At 38.8% G+C, this 11291-nt stretch overlaps 1 pseudogene; it reads left to right on the plus strand.

Annotated features, from left to right (window-relative positions):
* Positions 1-953: 953 nt before the first annotated feature.
* LOC132226383 (large ribosomal subunit protein uL24-like) lies at positions 954-1388 on the plus strand (annotated as a pseudogene).
* The last annotated feature ends 9903 nt before the right edge of the window (positions 1389-11291 follow it).

The raw sequence follows: 11291 nt of genomic DNA on the forward strand, positions 1-11291 counted from the left end.
GTTAATCTCCAGAGGGAGAGGGAGAGGACCCTTCTAGAATTTGCCACTGCATACAGTATTAAACACCAACTCCTTTTCCTGATTGGAGCTTTTGTCTTAAGCAAAAATTTTCTACCAAATAAAATAAAAAACACTCACTGACCTTAGGAAAGATCATCTACTTTCTTTCTCTGCCTTTTTCCATCCATCTCTTCTACCTAGCATGTGGCCTCCCATCTCCAAATCCCTCTTGTCATTTACAACCTGAAATAAATGCCTTCATAAACTCTTTTGAACCATGGTTGGCTCTGTAAAGGCAACATAATTTGTGAACAAATCAGAAAGCAGCCTGTCACAAAGTGCCACTCAGATGAATTTTGTTTGGTGTTGTTGCTATTGTTAAACTAGATTTTAATACTTTTAGGGACCACATACACTCTTCAATTGCCTTAGCGCTTGAGTTTGAAACCCCTGGGTCCATGACTTTCCATGCTGGTGCCATTATTTATTTCATAATCTTAACATGTGATTTTAAAAACATATGCTTATTTTTCCAACTAATGTGTATGTTTCATAAGGTTAGGGAAATGCTTTTATACAATTAGAAATTTAAATAGGGCAAGATGAGTAAAAAGCACTTTGTAAACATAAGTAGCCAAAATGTTATTGAGTGCTATGTCTCTTTTACCATAAGTCCTGCAGTAGCAAGACCAAGAGGATATCTTGAGCCATTCCGGAACCAAAATGGCTTTACTTAGTGGGGAAGATAAATGATTTCATAAATAGTTTTTCTCCTCTTTTCCTTCTTCCCTACCCAACTGACAACTTTTATTTTCTTATTAATTCATGGATTTCTTCTTCCACATTTTATCCCAATTTAAGTTAATATTTAAGAAAGAACTCACTAACTATGTAAAAAGCATCTTTTCGGACTCTGCCCTTTGGCAGCCATCACTGAAACGTAGATGGTCAAAATGAAGGTCTGGCCCTTTGTGGCTTCTGATAGGAGCAGGAACCGTCAGAGGCATTTCGATGCACCTTCCCACATTTGCTGGGAAAGTTTTGTCTTCTCCTCTTTCCAAAGAGCTGAAACAGAAGTACAGTGTTCCATCCATGCCCGTCTAAAGGATGATGAAGTTCAAGTTGTGTGAGGACGTTACAAAGGACAGCAAATTGCAGCGCAGTCCAGGTTTACAGGAAGAAACATGCCATCCACACTGAATGGGTGCAATGGGAGAAAGCTAATGGTCCAACTGTCCATGCAGGCACTCACCCCAGCAAGGTGCTATCATTAGAATAAAGCCGGACAAAGACTGCAAAAAGATCGTTGAGCGTAAAGCAAATCTCTCCAAGTAGCAAAGGAAAAGGGCAAATACAAGAAAGAAACAATTGAGAAGATGCAGGAATAAAGAAATCTTATATACAACTTTCACTAAAGACTGTTAAAAAAGAAAAAAAAATAAAGCATACATTTGAGAGCTCTTCAAATTTCAAATTAAAGAAGTAGCATGAAGCAGGTAGGTCCAATATGGAAAAATGAGTAAAAATGACTTCAAAGAAAAAGAATATCAAAATTCGCCAGAGAAGGTGAAAACAAAATTTCAGTGTTTATAATAATTTGGAAATGGAAGAGGAAAAATATTTGCAGGAATTATTTTGAGAAAATTATTTTGAGAAATCACTACTAGGAATATAGTAGTGATTGAAAGAGTCAATACTTATTGAATGCCTAATAATGCCAGCCAAGATTTCACAGGCCTGATATCACAGAAACCATATCACATGAGGTTGGTAATGTGTTTTTTTATCCTAAATGAGGAATTAAAAGTTCATAAGATTTACCTGAGGTTAGCATCAGGATTCAAACCAGGATCTGTCTGACTTAAAGCCTACTAGTACATTCGTGGAACGAGGCTGCGCAGTCTACTAACAGAATGAAATAGAAATAGTAGGCTAAATAGATGACAATTGGTTCAATAGTTTATTTTTAACTAATAAAAACTTTTAACTTTATTTAAAAAGAAGAAGCCACAGAAGAATAACTCTAATAGTGCCAGAAGATAAACAAGGGTTAGGGAGAATTATTCTAATGTGAAATGAAGAAGGGGCACCAGGCCAAGGATTGCAAGAAATGGCCATCGCAATAGTTAGGAATAGACTTGACCTGGGCTGTGACCTTGAGGTGAGGGACACTCAAAGGCAGGAGATGTGAGCAGGACCAACACTGCTGAGGGCAAAGCTTGAAGTTGACATTGTTAAGGGGTTCAGACTTTTTGGATGACGATTTTGCAATGCAGTTCAATACCCATAAAATGTTTATACCACATGAAACAGGAATCTCACCTCTGGAAACTTGAAATAATACAAAAAGCAGGGGCACTGGGAAGAGGAGGCTGAGTGAACAGAGATACAGATAGCTGTGTTTATTTATAAAAGAAAAAAACTACTATAAAAATATGAATATCCACCCTGCCGGTGTGGCTCAGTGGTTGAGCATCAACTCATGAACCAAGAGGTTCCTGGTTTAATTCCCTGACAGGGAACATGCCTGGGTTGCAGCCTGATCCCCAATAGGGAGCATGCAGGAAGCAGTTCATCCTTGATGTTTCTAACTTTCTCCCTCTCCTTTCCTCTCTCTGAAATCAATAAAAACATATTTTTAAAAAAATAAATAAATAATACAAATATTCAATAGTTGGGGAAATAATGGGTAAACTATGGAAGACCATATAAACCCATTGAAATGTTAAGTGATTACTTAGAGACCTTACAAAAGTATTAAAAATAGGTCAAAGGCCAAAGTAAAGCATTAATCTTGTATGCACTATAATAGCTATTATTTTAGAGCACTCACTATATTCTGATCTAAAAGCATCACAGGTATTAATTCATTTATCCTAATAACTACTCTGTGAGGAAGGTGTTATCATCATCTCCATTACATAGAAGAGAAATCTGAGGTTAACAATGAGTTACACCCAAGATCACACAGCTACTGAGAGCATGAGACAGGATTCCAACCAATGTAGTCTGGCCCTAAAGCCCCCAATTATTGACCAGTATTAATGGTGGCTCCATAATTATATGATCCATAATTAAGCCACTGCAAAAATGAAACAGTTTATATGGATAAAGAGTATTACTGCAGAGCAATTAGCACTCCTTGAAAGTAGCCAGTAGATCAGATTAGACATTAATTTATTTTGTTCCTACTCTATCTAGGCCCTGTACTAATTGTTGTAATAAAAGATTTCTCTGATAATGGCTTCATTCAATTCTTTCTGGAGTGTTAAATTATTTTTTTGTGGTTCTTTCCAGATTTTCAGTTTAGAGATATTAAAATATCTCATAATTAATATTGTTCATATGTAACTAGCCATGTCTATTTGAAATTTATACATACAGGCTCATAGAGACTTCCATCCATAAAATAAGAAATTATAATAACATAAAAATAGTAAAGTATAAACAAAATATAATAGGAAGAAAATTATTCCTCTATCTGTCAAAAAAAAAAGTTCAACTCTTAAATATATTACACTTTTAAAGTAATGAACACTTCATATCCCAATCTGACTTCTTTGAACTAAAATGTTATTAAACATTGTAAAGAGATTAGTGTGCACCCAATTTTTCAAGTTAGATTTAATCCGTCAGCATTTTAGCAATCTGTGACAAAGAGAAAGAGATTGTTTCTTTAGAATATTACTGTATAAAATTATATAAATTCAACTATTTCTTCAATTAATCCATTTCATATGATCTACTAAAATTAAATCCCCAAAGAATACTGCAATGGATGACGTTACATCCAACTTTTGTAAACCACAAACTGTCACTGTAATGTCACGTTTCATTTCAACCCAATTTCAAGAGTATAACCCTCTAAATCTCTAAGGTAATGTAAGCTGTATTCAACCTTAAAGGTTTCAACTTTAGTTGCCACCATCCTTGTTGTTTAAACATTACATACCTCAACTATTAGGGACAAATTAATGCAGTAAAGCAAGCAGAGGCATTGTTATAAACAAGAGAGAGATTTTCTTGTGCATCTCCTGGAAAGCAAGGTGTGTTTTTTTACTTTATAGACACACCATATGCATTGTTTAAGTAGGCATCAAGAAATTACCAACCTACTCCCTGTAAAAATAAAGAACAGTTAAAGCCTCTTCATAACAAATACTGAACCAGGTTGTACATCGTACACATACAAATTTTCAAAACACCCATATTATATACCAGTTAAACAGAGCTCATGAGGTTCAGTATTATAAGCAGAGGAATTTTATCCATTGTTTATAATACTACCTCATGGATTCTTTTTGAAAACTTGATTAAAAATGTATACTGGTATGTCAGGTAAAGTATTAGGAAATAGAAATGTGCTCTTTAAGACCCATTATACAGTTTTTATTATTTGAGGAACAGAAAGTAAGAAGCAAAGCAACACATAGGTTTTAAAATAACATAAAGCACCCTAACTGGTTTGGCTCAGTGGATAGAGCATCGGCCTGCGGACTGAAAGGTCCCAGGTTCAATTCTGGTCAAGGTCATGTACCTTGGTTGCAGGCATATCCCCAGTAGGGGGCATGCAGGAGGCAGCTGATCGATGTTTCTCTCTCATCGATGTTTCTAACTCTCTATCCCTCTCCCTTCCTCTCTGTAAAAAATCAATAAAATATATATTTAAAAATAAAATAAAATAATAGCCCTGCCCTAACTGGTTTGGCTCAGTGGATAAAGCGTGGGCCTGCGGACTGAAGGGTCCCAGGTTCGATTCTGATCAAGGGCATGTACCTTGGTTGCGGGCACAGAGTGTGCAGGAGGCAGCTGATCGATGTTTCTCTCTCATCGATGTTTCTAACTCTCTATCCTTCTCCCCTCTTCTCTGTAAAAAACCAATAAAATATATATTTTTTAAAAATACAATAAAAATAGCCCTAACCGGTTTGGCTCAGTGGATAGAGCATCGGCCTGCGGACTGAAGGGTCCCAGGTTCAATTCTGGTCAAGGGCATGTACTTTGGTTGTGGGCACATCCCCAGTAGGGGGCATGCAGGAGGCAGCTGATCGATGTTTCTCTCTCATCGATGTTTCTAACTCTCTATCCCTCTCCCTTCCTCTCTGTAAAAAATCAATAAAATATATTTTTTAAAAAATAAAATAAAATAATAAAATAACATAAAGCTTGCTACTATGCCCATCTTTAATTTTCTCCTACCAAAAAGGTCATATAAAGCCATACGATTACCAAATGGAAGCGCGCACAGAGGCTTACACCAGCATTGTAAAAATCGATTTAAGAAGTGCAACTGCAGTTGTCTTTCCTGGGTTTTTAATTATGTGTTTGTTTGCCATGGTGGCCTAATTTAGTCAAGAAGATGAGCCAACATTAAAAGCTGGTCGGAGAGGTAAGGAATCCCCAGGGTGGGCTGCTTGTGCCAGGAGTTTAAAAGCTCCCCACACAGAGGCAGAAGCCACGGCACATTTGAGAAGGGGGTCCGCATGACAAACAGTGGAAGGCGAGCAAATCAAATTTTTCACAATTAGTTGAACAACAACTGTGACAGGTTTAGCGCTTAGCATTTTCATTTGTGTGCTCAAATTTGGTTATCTGTCCTCTTTTATGCAAATGCGATGTGACAGGAGAAGCTGGGAGCACTGGAGCAGGCCAATCACTCACAACAGGGGCTAGGGCTGCTGGGCTGAGAGGCCGGGATTAAATGGACTGAATGCTGATGGATAAATGACAGGAGTGGCGCTGAAAGCCTCATGAACTGATTTAAAACTTCTGAGGGAGGATGCCAAGGACATAATTATGCTTTATGCCCCAGCCTAAACTGTCAAAAATAAAAAGATAACAGAAGAATATAAATTGTACCAAATGAATATTATCAGCATTCATAATTTAACTAAACCCAACATGTTTATCCTACATTGAAAAATAGACAAGATTGGGAAGCTGTGTTCTTAGACCAGACACCTTGGGACTGAAGCAACGTTTAAACATTTTTAAGAGAAGCGCAATGGCTAGAAATCCAAGACACCGCAGCTTTCTTCTTAAGGGCTTCCATCCCCAGCAAGGAAAGGCCCCTCTGCAAAGTTGGCGCAGTCAGTTCATCTTCAAATGTATCTCTGCCAAGAGGTTTGGGTTCAGGTGGCCGCTCCTATGCCTCTGGGGCATTGGAGCACCAGCACCAGTGCCTAGGAGACTGAGGGACCATTTCCATGAATGTTGGGGTGTCTGTACTCTGTCCCAACTGGCACTAATGGTCTGTGATTCTATGGAGCCAAAGGACAAAAGAACACTAGGGCTTGTTATCAGGCTTGCTCTACCTGGTCTTATAATTTTACTAGAGGCCCGGTGCATGAAATTCGTGCATGGAGGGGGGTCCCTCAGCCCAGCCTGCACCCTCTCCTATCCAGGACCCCTCAGGGGATGTCCAACTGCCCAGAAGGATAGAGCCTAAATCGGCAGTCAGACATCCCTCTCACAATCCAGGACCGCTGGCTCTTAACCTCTTGCCTGCCTGCCTGCCTGCCTGCCTGCCTGCCTGACCACCCCTAACCCCTCTGCCTGCCTGCCTGATTGCCCCTAACTGCCTCTGCCTCGGCCCCTACCACTGTGGCTTTGTCCAGAAGGAGGACCAGACAACCAGAAGATGTCCTGTCTATCCGGTCTAATTAGCACATTACCCTTTTATTAGTATAGATTGTCTCTAACACGTTCTTAATGGAATGTTTTACATTAAATTTTTCAGAGGGTAAAGTCTTCTGTCTGAAAACAGGGACATGAACCATTGTCCTCAGTTCCTTTCAACATCGGACTCTACAATTTTTTTTTATCATTACACACACACATCTTTCTGGGAAGACATCAATGATTCTAGACAAAAAGATGGAAAAATTCCACACATGTATTTTATGGATGAATATATATACATAAAGGGAGAGTGTAATCTTAAATTCTTTTTATAAAAAGGGAGGATATCAAGCAGTGACATACAATATAAAGAGATGCAGAGCATACAGATGGTAACAAAGGCAAACCATGTTCAAATGAGCTAGAGAATACTCATGTGCAAGCAAGCACATAAATGTTAAGGTATAATTTGTTCCAATCAATTGGTGCTGTAAGCTAATAGAAATTTCCCTGCTCTATAGTAAACTTTGATATAATTTGTTACCTTAGTCCTTCTCTTAAAATTCATTATCATTTATCACAGGATTAACTATTATAGAGTGTCATAAAATTCAGAAAATATTAATGGTACACATATGTGTTTAAAATAAAAATAGCAATTTCTGTGCAAAAGATACTATGCTATAAGAAAAATTAAACTCACCTTCATAAGACTATAAATAACATCATAAATAAAATGTCTGTTACTAGACAAACCCCGTCTTAAATTTTTTAGAAGTAAAAATAGATGTGCACAAGTCATAAATACATATATCAAAGACGTTTTAAAAAGTGACCACCATCTGGATCAAGAAATGGAGTACTCCCAAGGCCACAGCAGCCCCTGAATGCCCCTTTTCAGTCATTAACCCTCAAATGTAACCACTTTAAAAAAATACATACTTTTATTGATTTCAGAGAGGAAGGGAGAGGGAGAGAGACAGAAACGTCAATGATGAGAGAGAATCATCAATCAGCCCACTGGGGATTGATTCCCCCAACCCGGGCATGTGCCCTGACAGGGAATCTAAGACCTCCTGGTTTATAGGTCAACACTCATTCCAAGCCAATTTTCCCTTAAAACCATGGAGGCATAATTTTTCAAAACTGACTGCAGCTTGGCCCAGCATTCTGGAACAAACATACCAATATTTTTTAAATCAAAATGAGCCCTGCTAGTGTCGCTCAGTGGTTGAGTGTCAACCCCATGAACCAAGAAGTCACCTGTTCAATTCTCGGTCAGGGCACATGCCCAGGTTGTGGGCTCAATACCCAGTAGGGGGCATGCAGGAGGCAGCCAATTGATGATGTTTCTCTCTCATCAATTTTTCTACCTTTCTATCCCCCTCCCTTCCTCTCATTCTAAAAATCCATAAAAACATATTTTAAAAAATTAAGTCAAATCAAAGTGAGGTGCCTCTAAAAGTTTGCCATAAAAAGTAGTAAAACACACAAAAATGCAATGGAAGTAAAAAGTACTGGTCAGTTTAACTGTTTGGTATCTTATGGCTAGTTTCTTAGCATATCAATAATATATTTAAAAAAAATAGCTATGGAAATTAGAATATAAGCAAGACTGATCATATATATTATATTTTCAATTGGGTGTTCAGTTAGTAATATTTATTAACTTTTCAGTATATTCTCATTATCCTTTTCCATTTTCCACCAGTACAAGTGGGTGTCAGGGAGGACCCCAGAATTGCCTTATAGTACAAATGCTGTAGGTGTCTATCTTTATTACACACAAATGCTTATGTGTAAAAGAATGCATGTAAAAGAAAACAAGAAATATATTAAGCAGTGCAAGAAAGTGTTTTCCAGTGCATAAACTTAAAATTCTCCAAAAGGATGGGCTTGTTTCTTCCCAGTGGGCCAGCAGATGAAGAAAGAAACAGAGAAAGTTGAAATAAATTAAAATCTCAGATTCCTCAGCCTCTTTTTCTTTGAGTAGCAAACTGAAAAGTATTCTCAAAGAATCAACACCCAAGATACCTCATTACCAGAAATAGGGAGGCAAATAAGAAACGGGGGAAAGAAAAAGCAAACCCACAGCCTGAAAATAGATAAAAGAAGGCAAACCAAGTTCTTGGGCATGGAATCACTCAAGGGTTAGCCATTTGAGGATAAGAAATGAAATAAACTGTTAGCGAATAACAATGATAGCCTTTGGGGGAGGGGGGATATCTGATTCTTGTTGACCAAGAAAAAGTAGTTGTAACTGACCTCTGGTTGATATTGAGCAACATGTGTCCATTTACTTCAGTGCATGAGTAGCATATTTATGACAGTGATTCTGTAGACATGGCTCTTTGGAGACCTGGGGTATCAAAGCAAAGCATTAACAATCCTCTTTTTCTGACAATTCTGGGAGAAATGGTGATGGTAGCTACTGCCTCTCAGACCCAATCCAACCCTTCTATATCTGGTTCTGCAACACTGGGTATCTGCAAACTACATTTCCCAGAATAACTGCCAGTGGGAGGCACTGTTGGGAGACTATAAGGCAGTGGTTCTCAACCTTCCTAATACTTCGACCCTTCATTACAGTTCCTCATGTTGTGGTGACCCCCAATTTCATTGTTACAAATTGAACATAATTAAAACATAGTTATTAATCACAAAAACAATATGTAATTATATATGTGTTTTCTGATGGTCTCAGGTGACCCCTGTAAAAGGGTCATTCAACCCCCAAAGGGGTAGCGACCCACAGGTTGAGAACCGCTGCATTAAGAGGAAACAAAGGTTGAAAAGATGCTCCCACTTCCAGCTCTTCTTTTTTATTTCTTTATTGTTTAAAGAATTAAACATATGTCTTATTTTTTTCCCCATTGACCTCTCCCCGGCCACCCCAAACACCCAGTACATGACCTTAGCGCCCCCCCCCCCCCACTGTCTGTGTCCATTGGTTATGCTTATATGCATGCATACAAGTCCTTTGGTTGATCTCTTACCCTCCACTCCTACCCTCCCCTGCCTTCCCTCTGAAGTTTGACAGTCTATTCGATGCTTCTCTGTTTCTGGATCTATTTTTGTTCATCAGTTTATGTTGTTCATGATATTCCACAAATAAGTGAGATCATGTGATATTTATCTTTCTCCGACTGGCTTATTTCACTTAGCGTAATGCTCTCCATGTCCATCTATGCCAGCCGTGGGCAAACTACGGCCCGTGGGCCGGATCCGGCCTGTTTGGCTGTTCTATCCGGCCTGCGGAGCCAAAAGAGCAGAGGGTTCTCTTGCTCTCCCCTCCGCTCCTTCACCAGCAGCCGTGTTAACATGTATAATTCACACAAACACTCCATCCATGCTTTTGTTCCGGCCCTCCGGTCCAGTTTAAGAACCCATTGTGGCCCTCAAGTCAAAAAGTTTGCCCACCCCTGATCTATGCTGTTGCAAATGGTAAGAGTTATTTCTTTTTCACAGCAGCATAGTATTCCATTGTGTAGATGTACCACAGTTTTTTTATCCACTCATCTGTTTTGGGGCACTTGGGCTGTTTCCAAATCTTAGCTATTGTAAATTGTGCTTCCATGAACATAGGGGTGCATATGTCCTTTCTGATTGGTGTTTCTGATTTCTTGGGATATATTCCTAGATCACTTCCAGCTCTTGTGTGCATCCCTTCAGCATCTTTTATTACTTTCAGAATTAGCTGTGTGATTCCCTTGGAAGTCCAGATAGCCCTTGTCAGTTGTTTCCTCTTCCATAACAACTCTCTGTTCCCTTCTAGTCTTTGCTCTGGAGAAAGCAGCGACCACCTCCATCTCTTTTAATCTGTTGTTAACCTAACACTTTATTATCTATTTTCGTAAGATGTTAGATGAATTTATTACTGAGAGACAAGAAGGCAATACAACTATACACATTGCTATGTGTGTGTAAACTGAATAAAAGGTGCACAGTGACAAATCACAACAGAATTTGAAATAATCATGCACATCTCTTATTTACAGAGTGACTTGTGGACTTAATAGCTAGTGGAGAAGTTTGCATTTGAAAAAAATCACAGTTAATATAGCATGGCAATTGATTTTGAATCATGGTGTTGGGGGACCGGTCGTAACTAAAATTCATGCACATAAGAATGATCTAAAGCAGAGGTCCTCAAACTACGGCCCGTGGGCCACATGCAAATACAAATATTGTATTTGTTCCCATTTTGTTTTTTTACTTCAAAATCAGATATGTGCAGTGTGCATAGGAATTTGTTCATAGTTTTTTTTAAACTATAGTCCGGCCCTCCAACGGTCTGAGGGACAGTGAACTGGCCCCCTGTTTAAAAAGTTTGAGGACCCCTGATCTAAAGCAATGACTGCCTAGAGTTATTTATATTTTTATGGGTACCTTCTTCCCCAGCCTCTGCAAATATTAGGGCTCACCATCTTTAGTCTTCCCTTGTTGCATGCTGGGGGATTTCACTCATGTATGTGGTTCCCAGGCCTATATTGGCACCCCAGACTTCTCTCATGTGCTTCAGATAGCAGACATCTGCCTACAGAGTATGTCAGAAATGAATTCAACTTCTCTTCTTGTCTGTGCTCCCAATCTCACACATCCTATTTCAGACTATGACATGACCATCAACTTTGTTGCTTAACCCAGAAACTTGGGGTCTCTTTGCCCTT

The sequence above is a fragment of the Myotis daubentonii genome, chromosome 2 (assembly GCF_963259705.1).
Source record: "Myotis daubentonii chromosome 2, mMyoDau2.1, whole genome shotgun sequence".
Classification (NCBI taxonomy): domain Eukaryota; kingdom Metazoa; phylum Chordata; class Mammalia; order Chiroptera; family Vespertilionidae; genus Myotis; species Myotis daubentonii.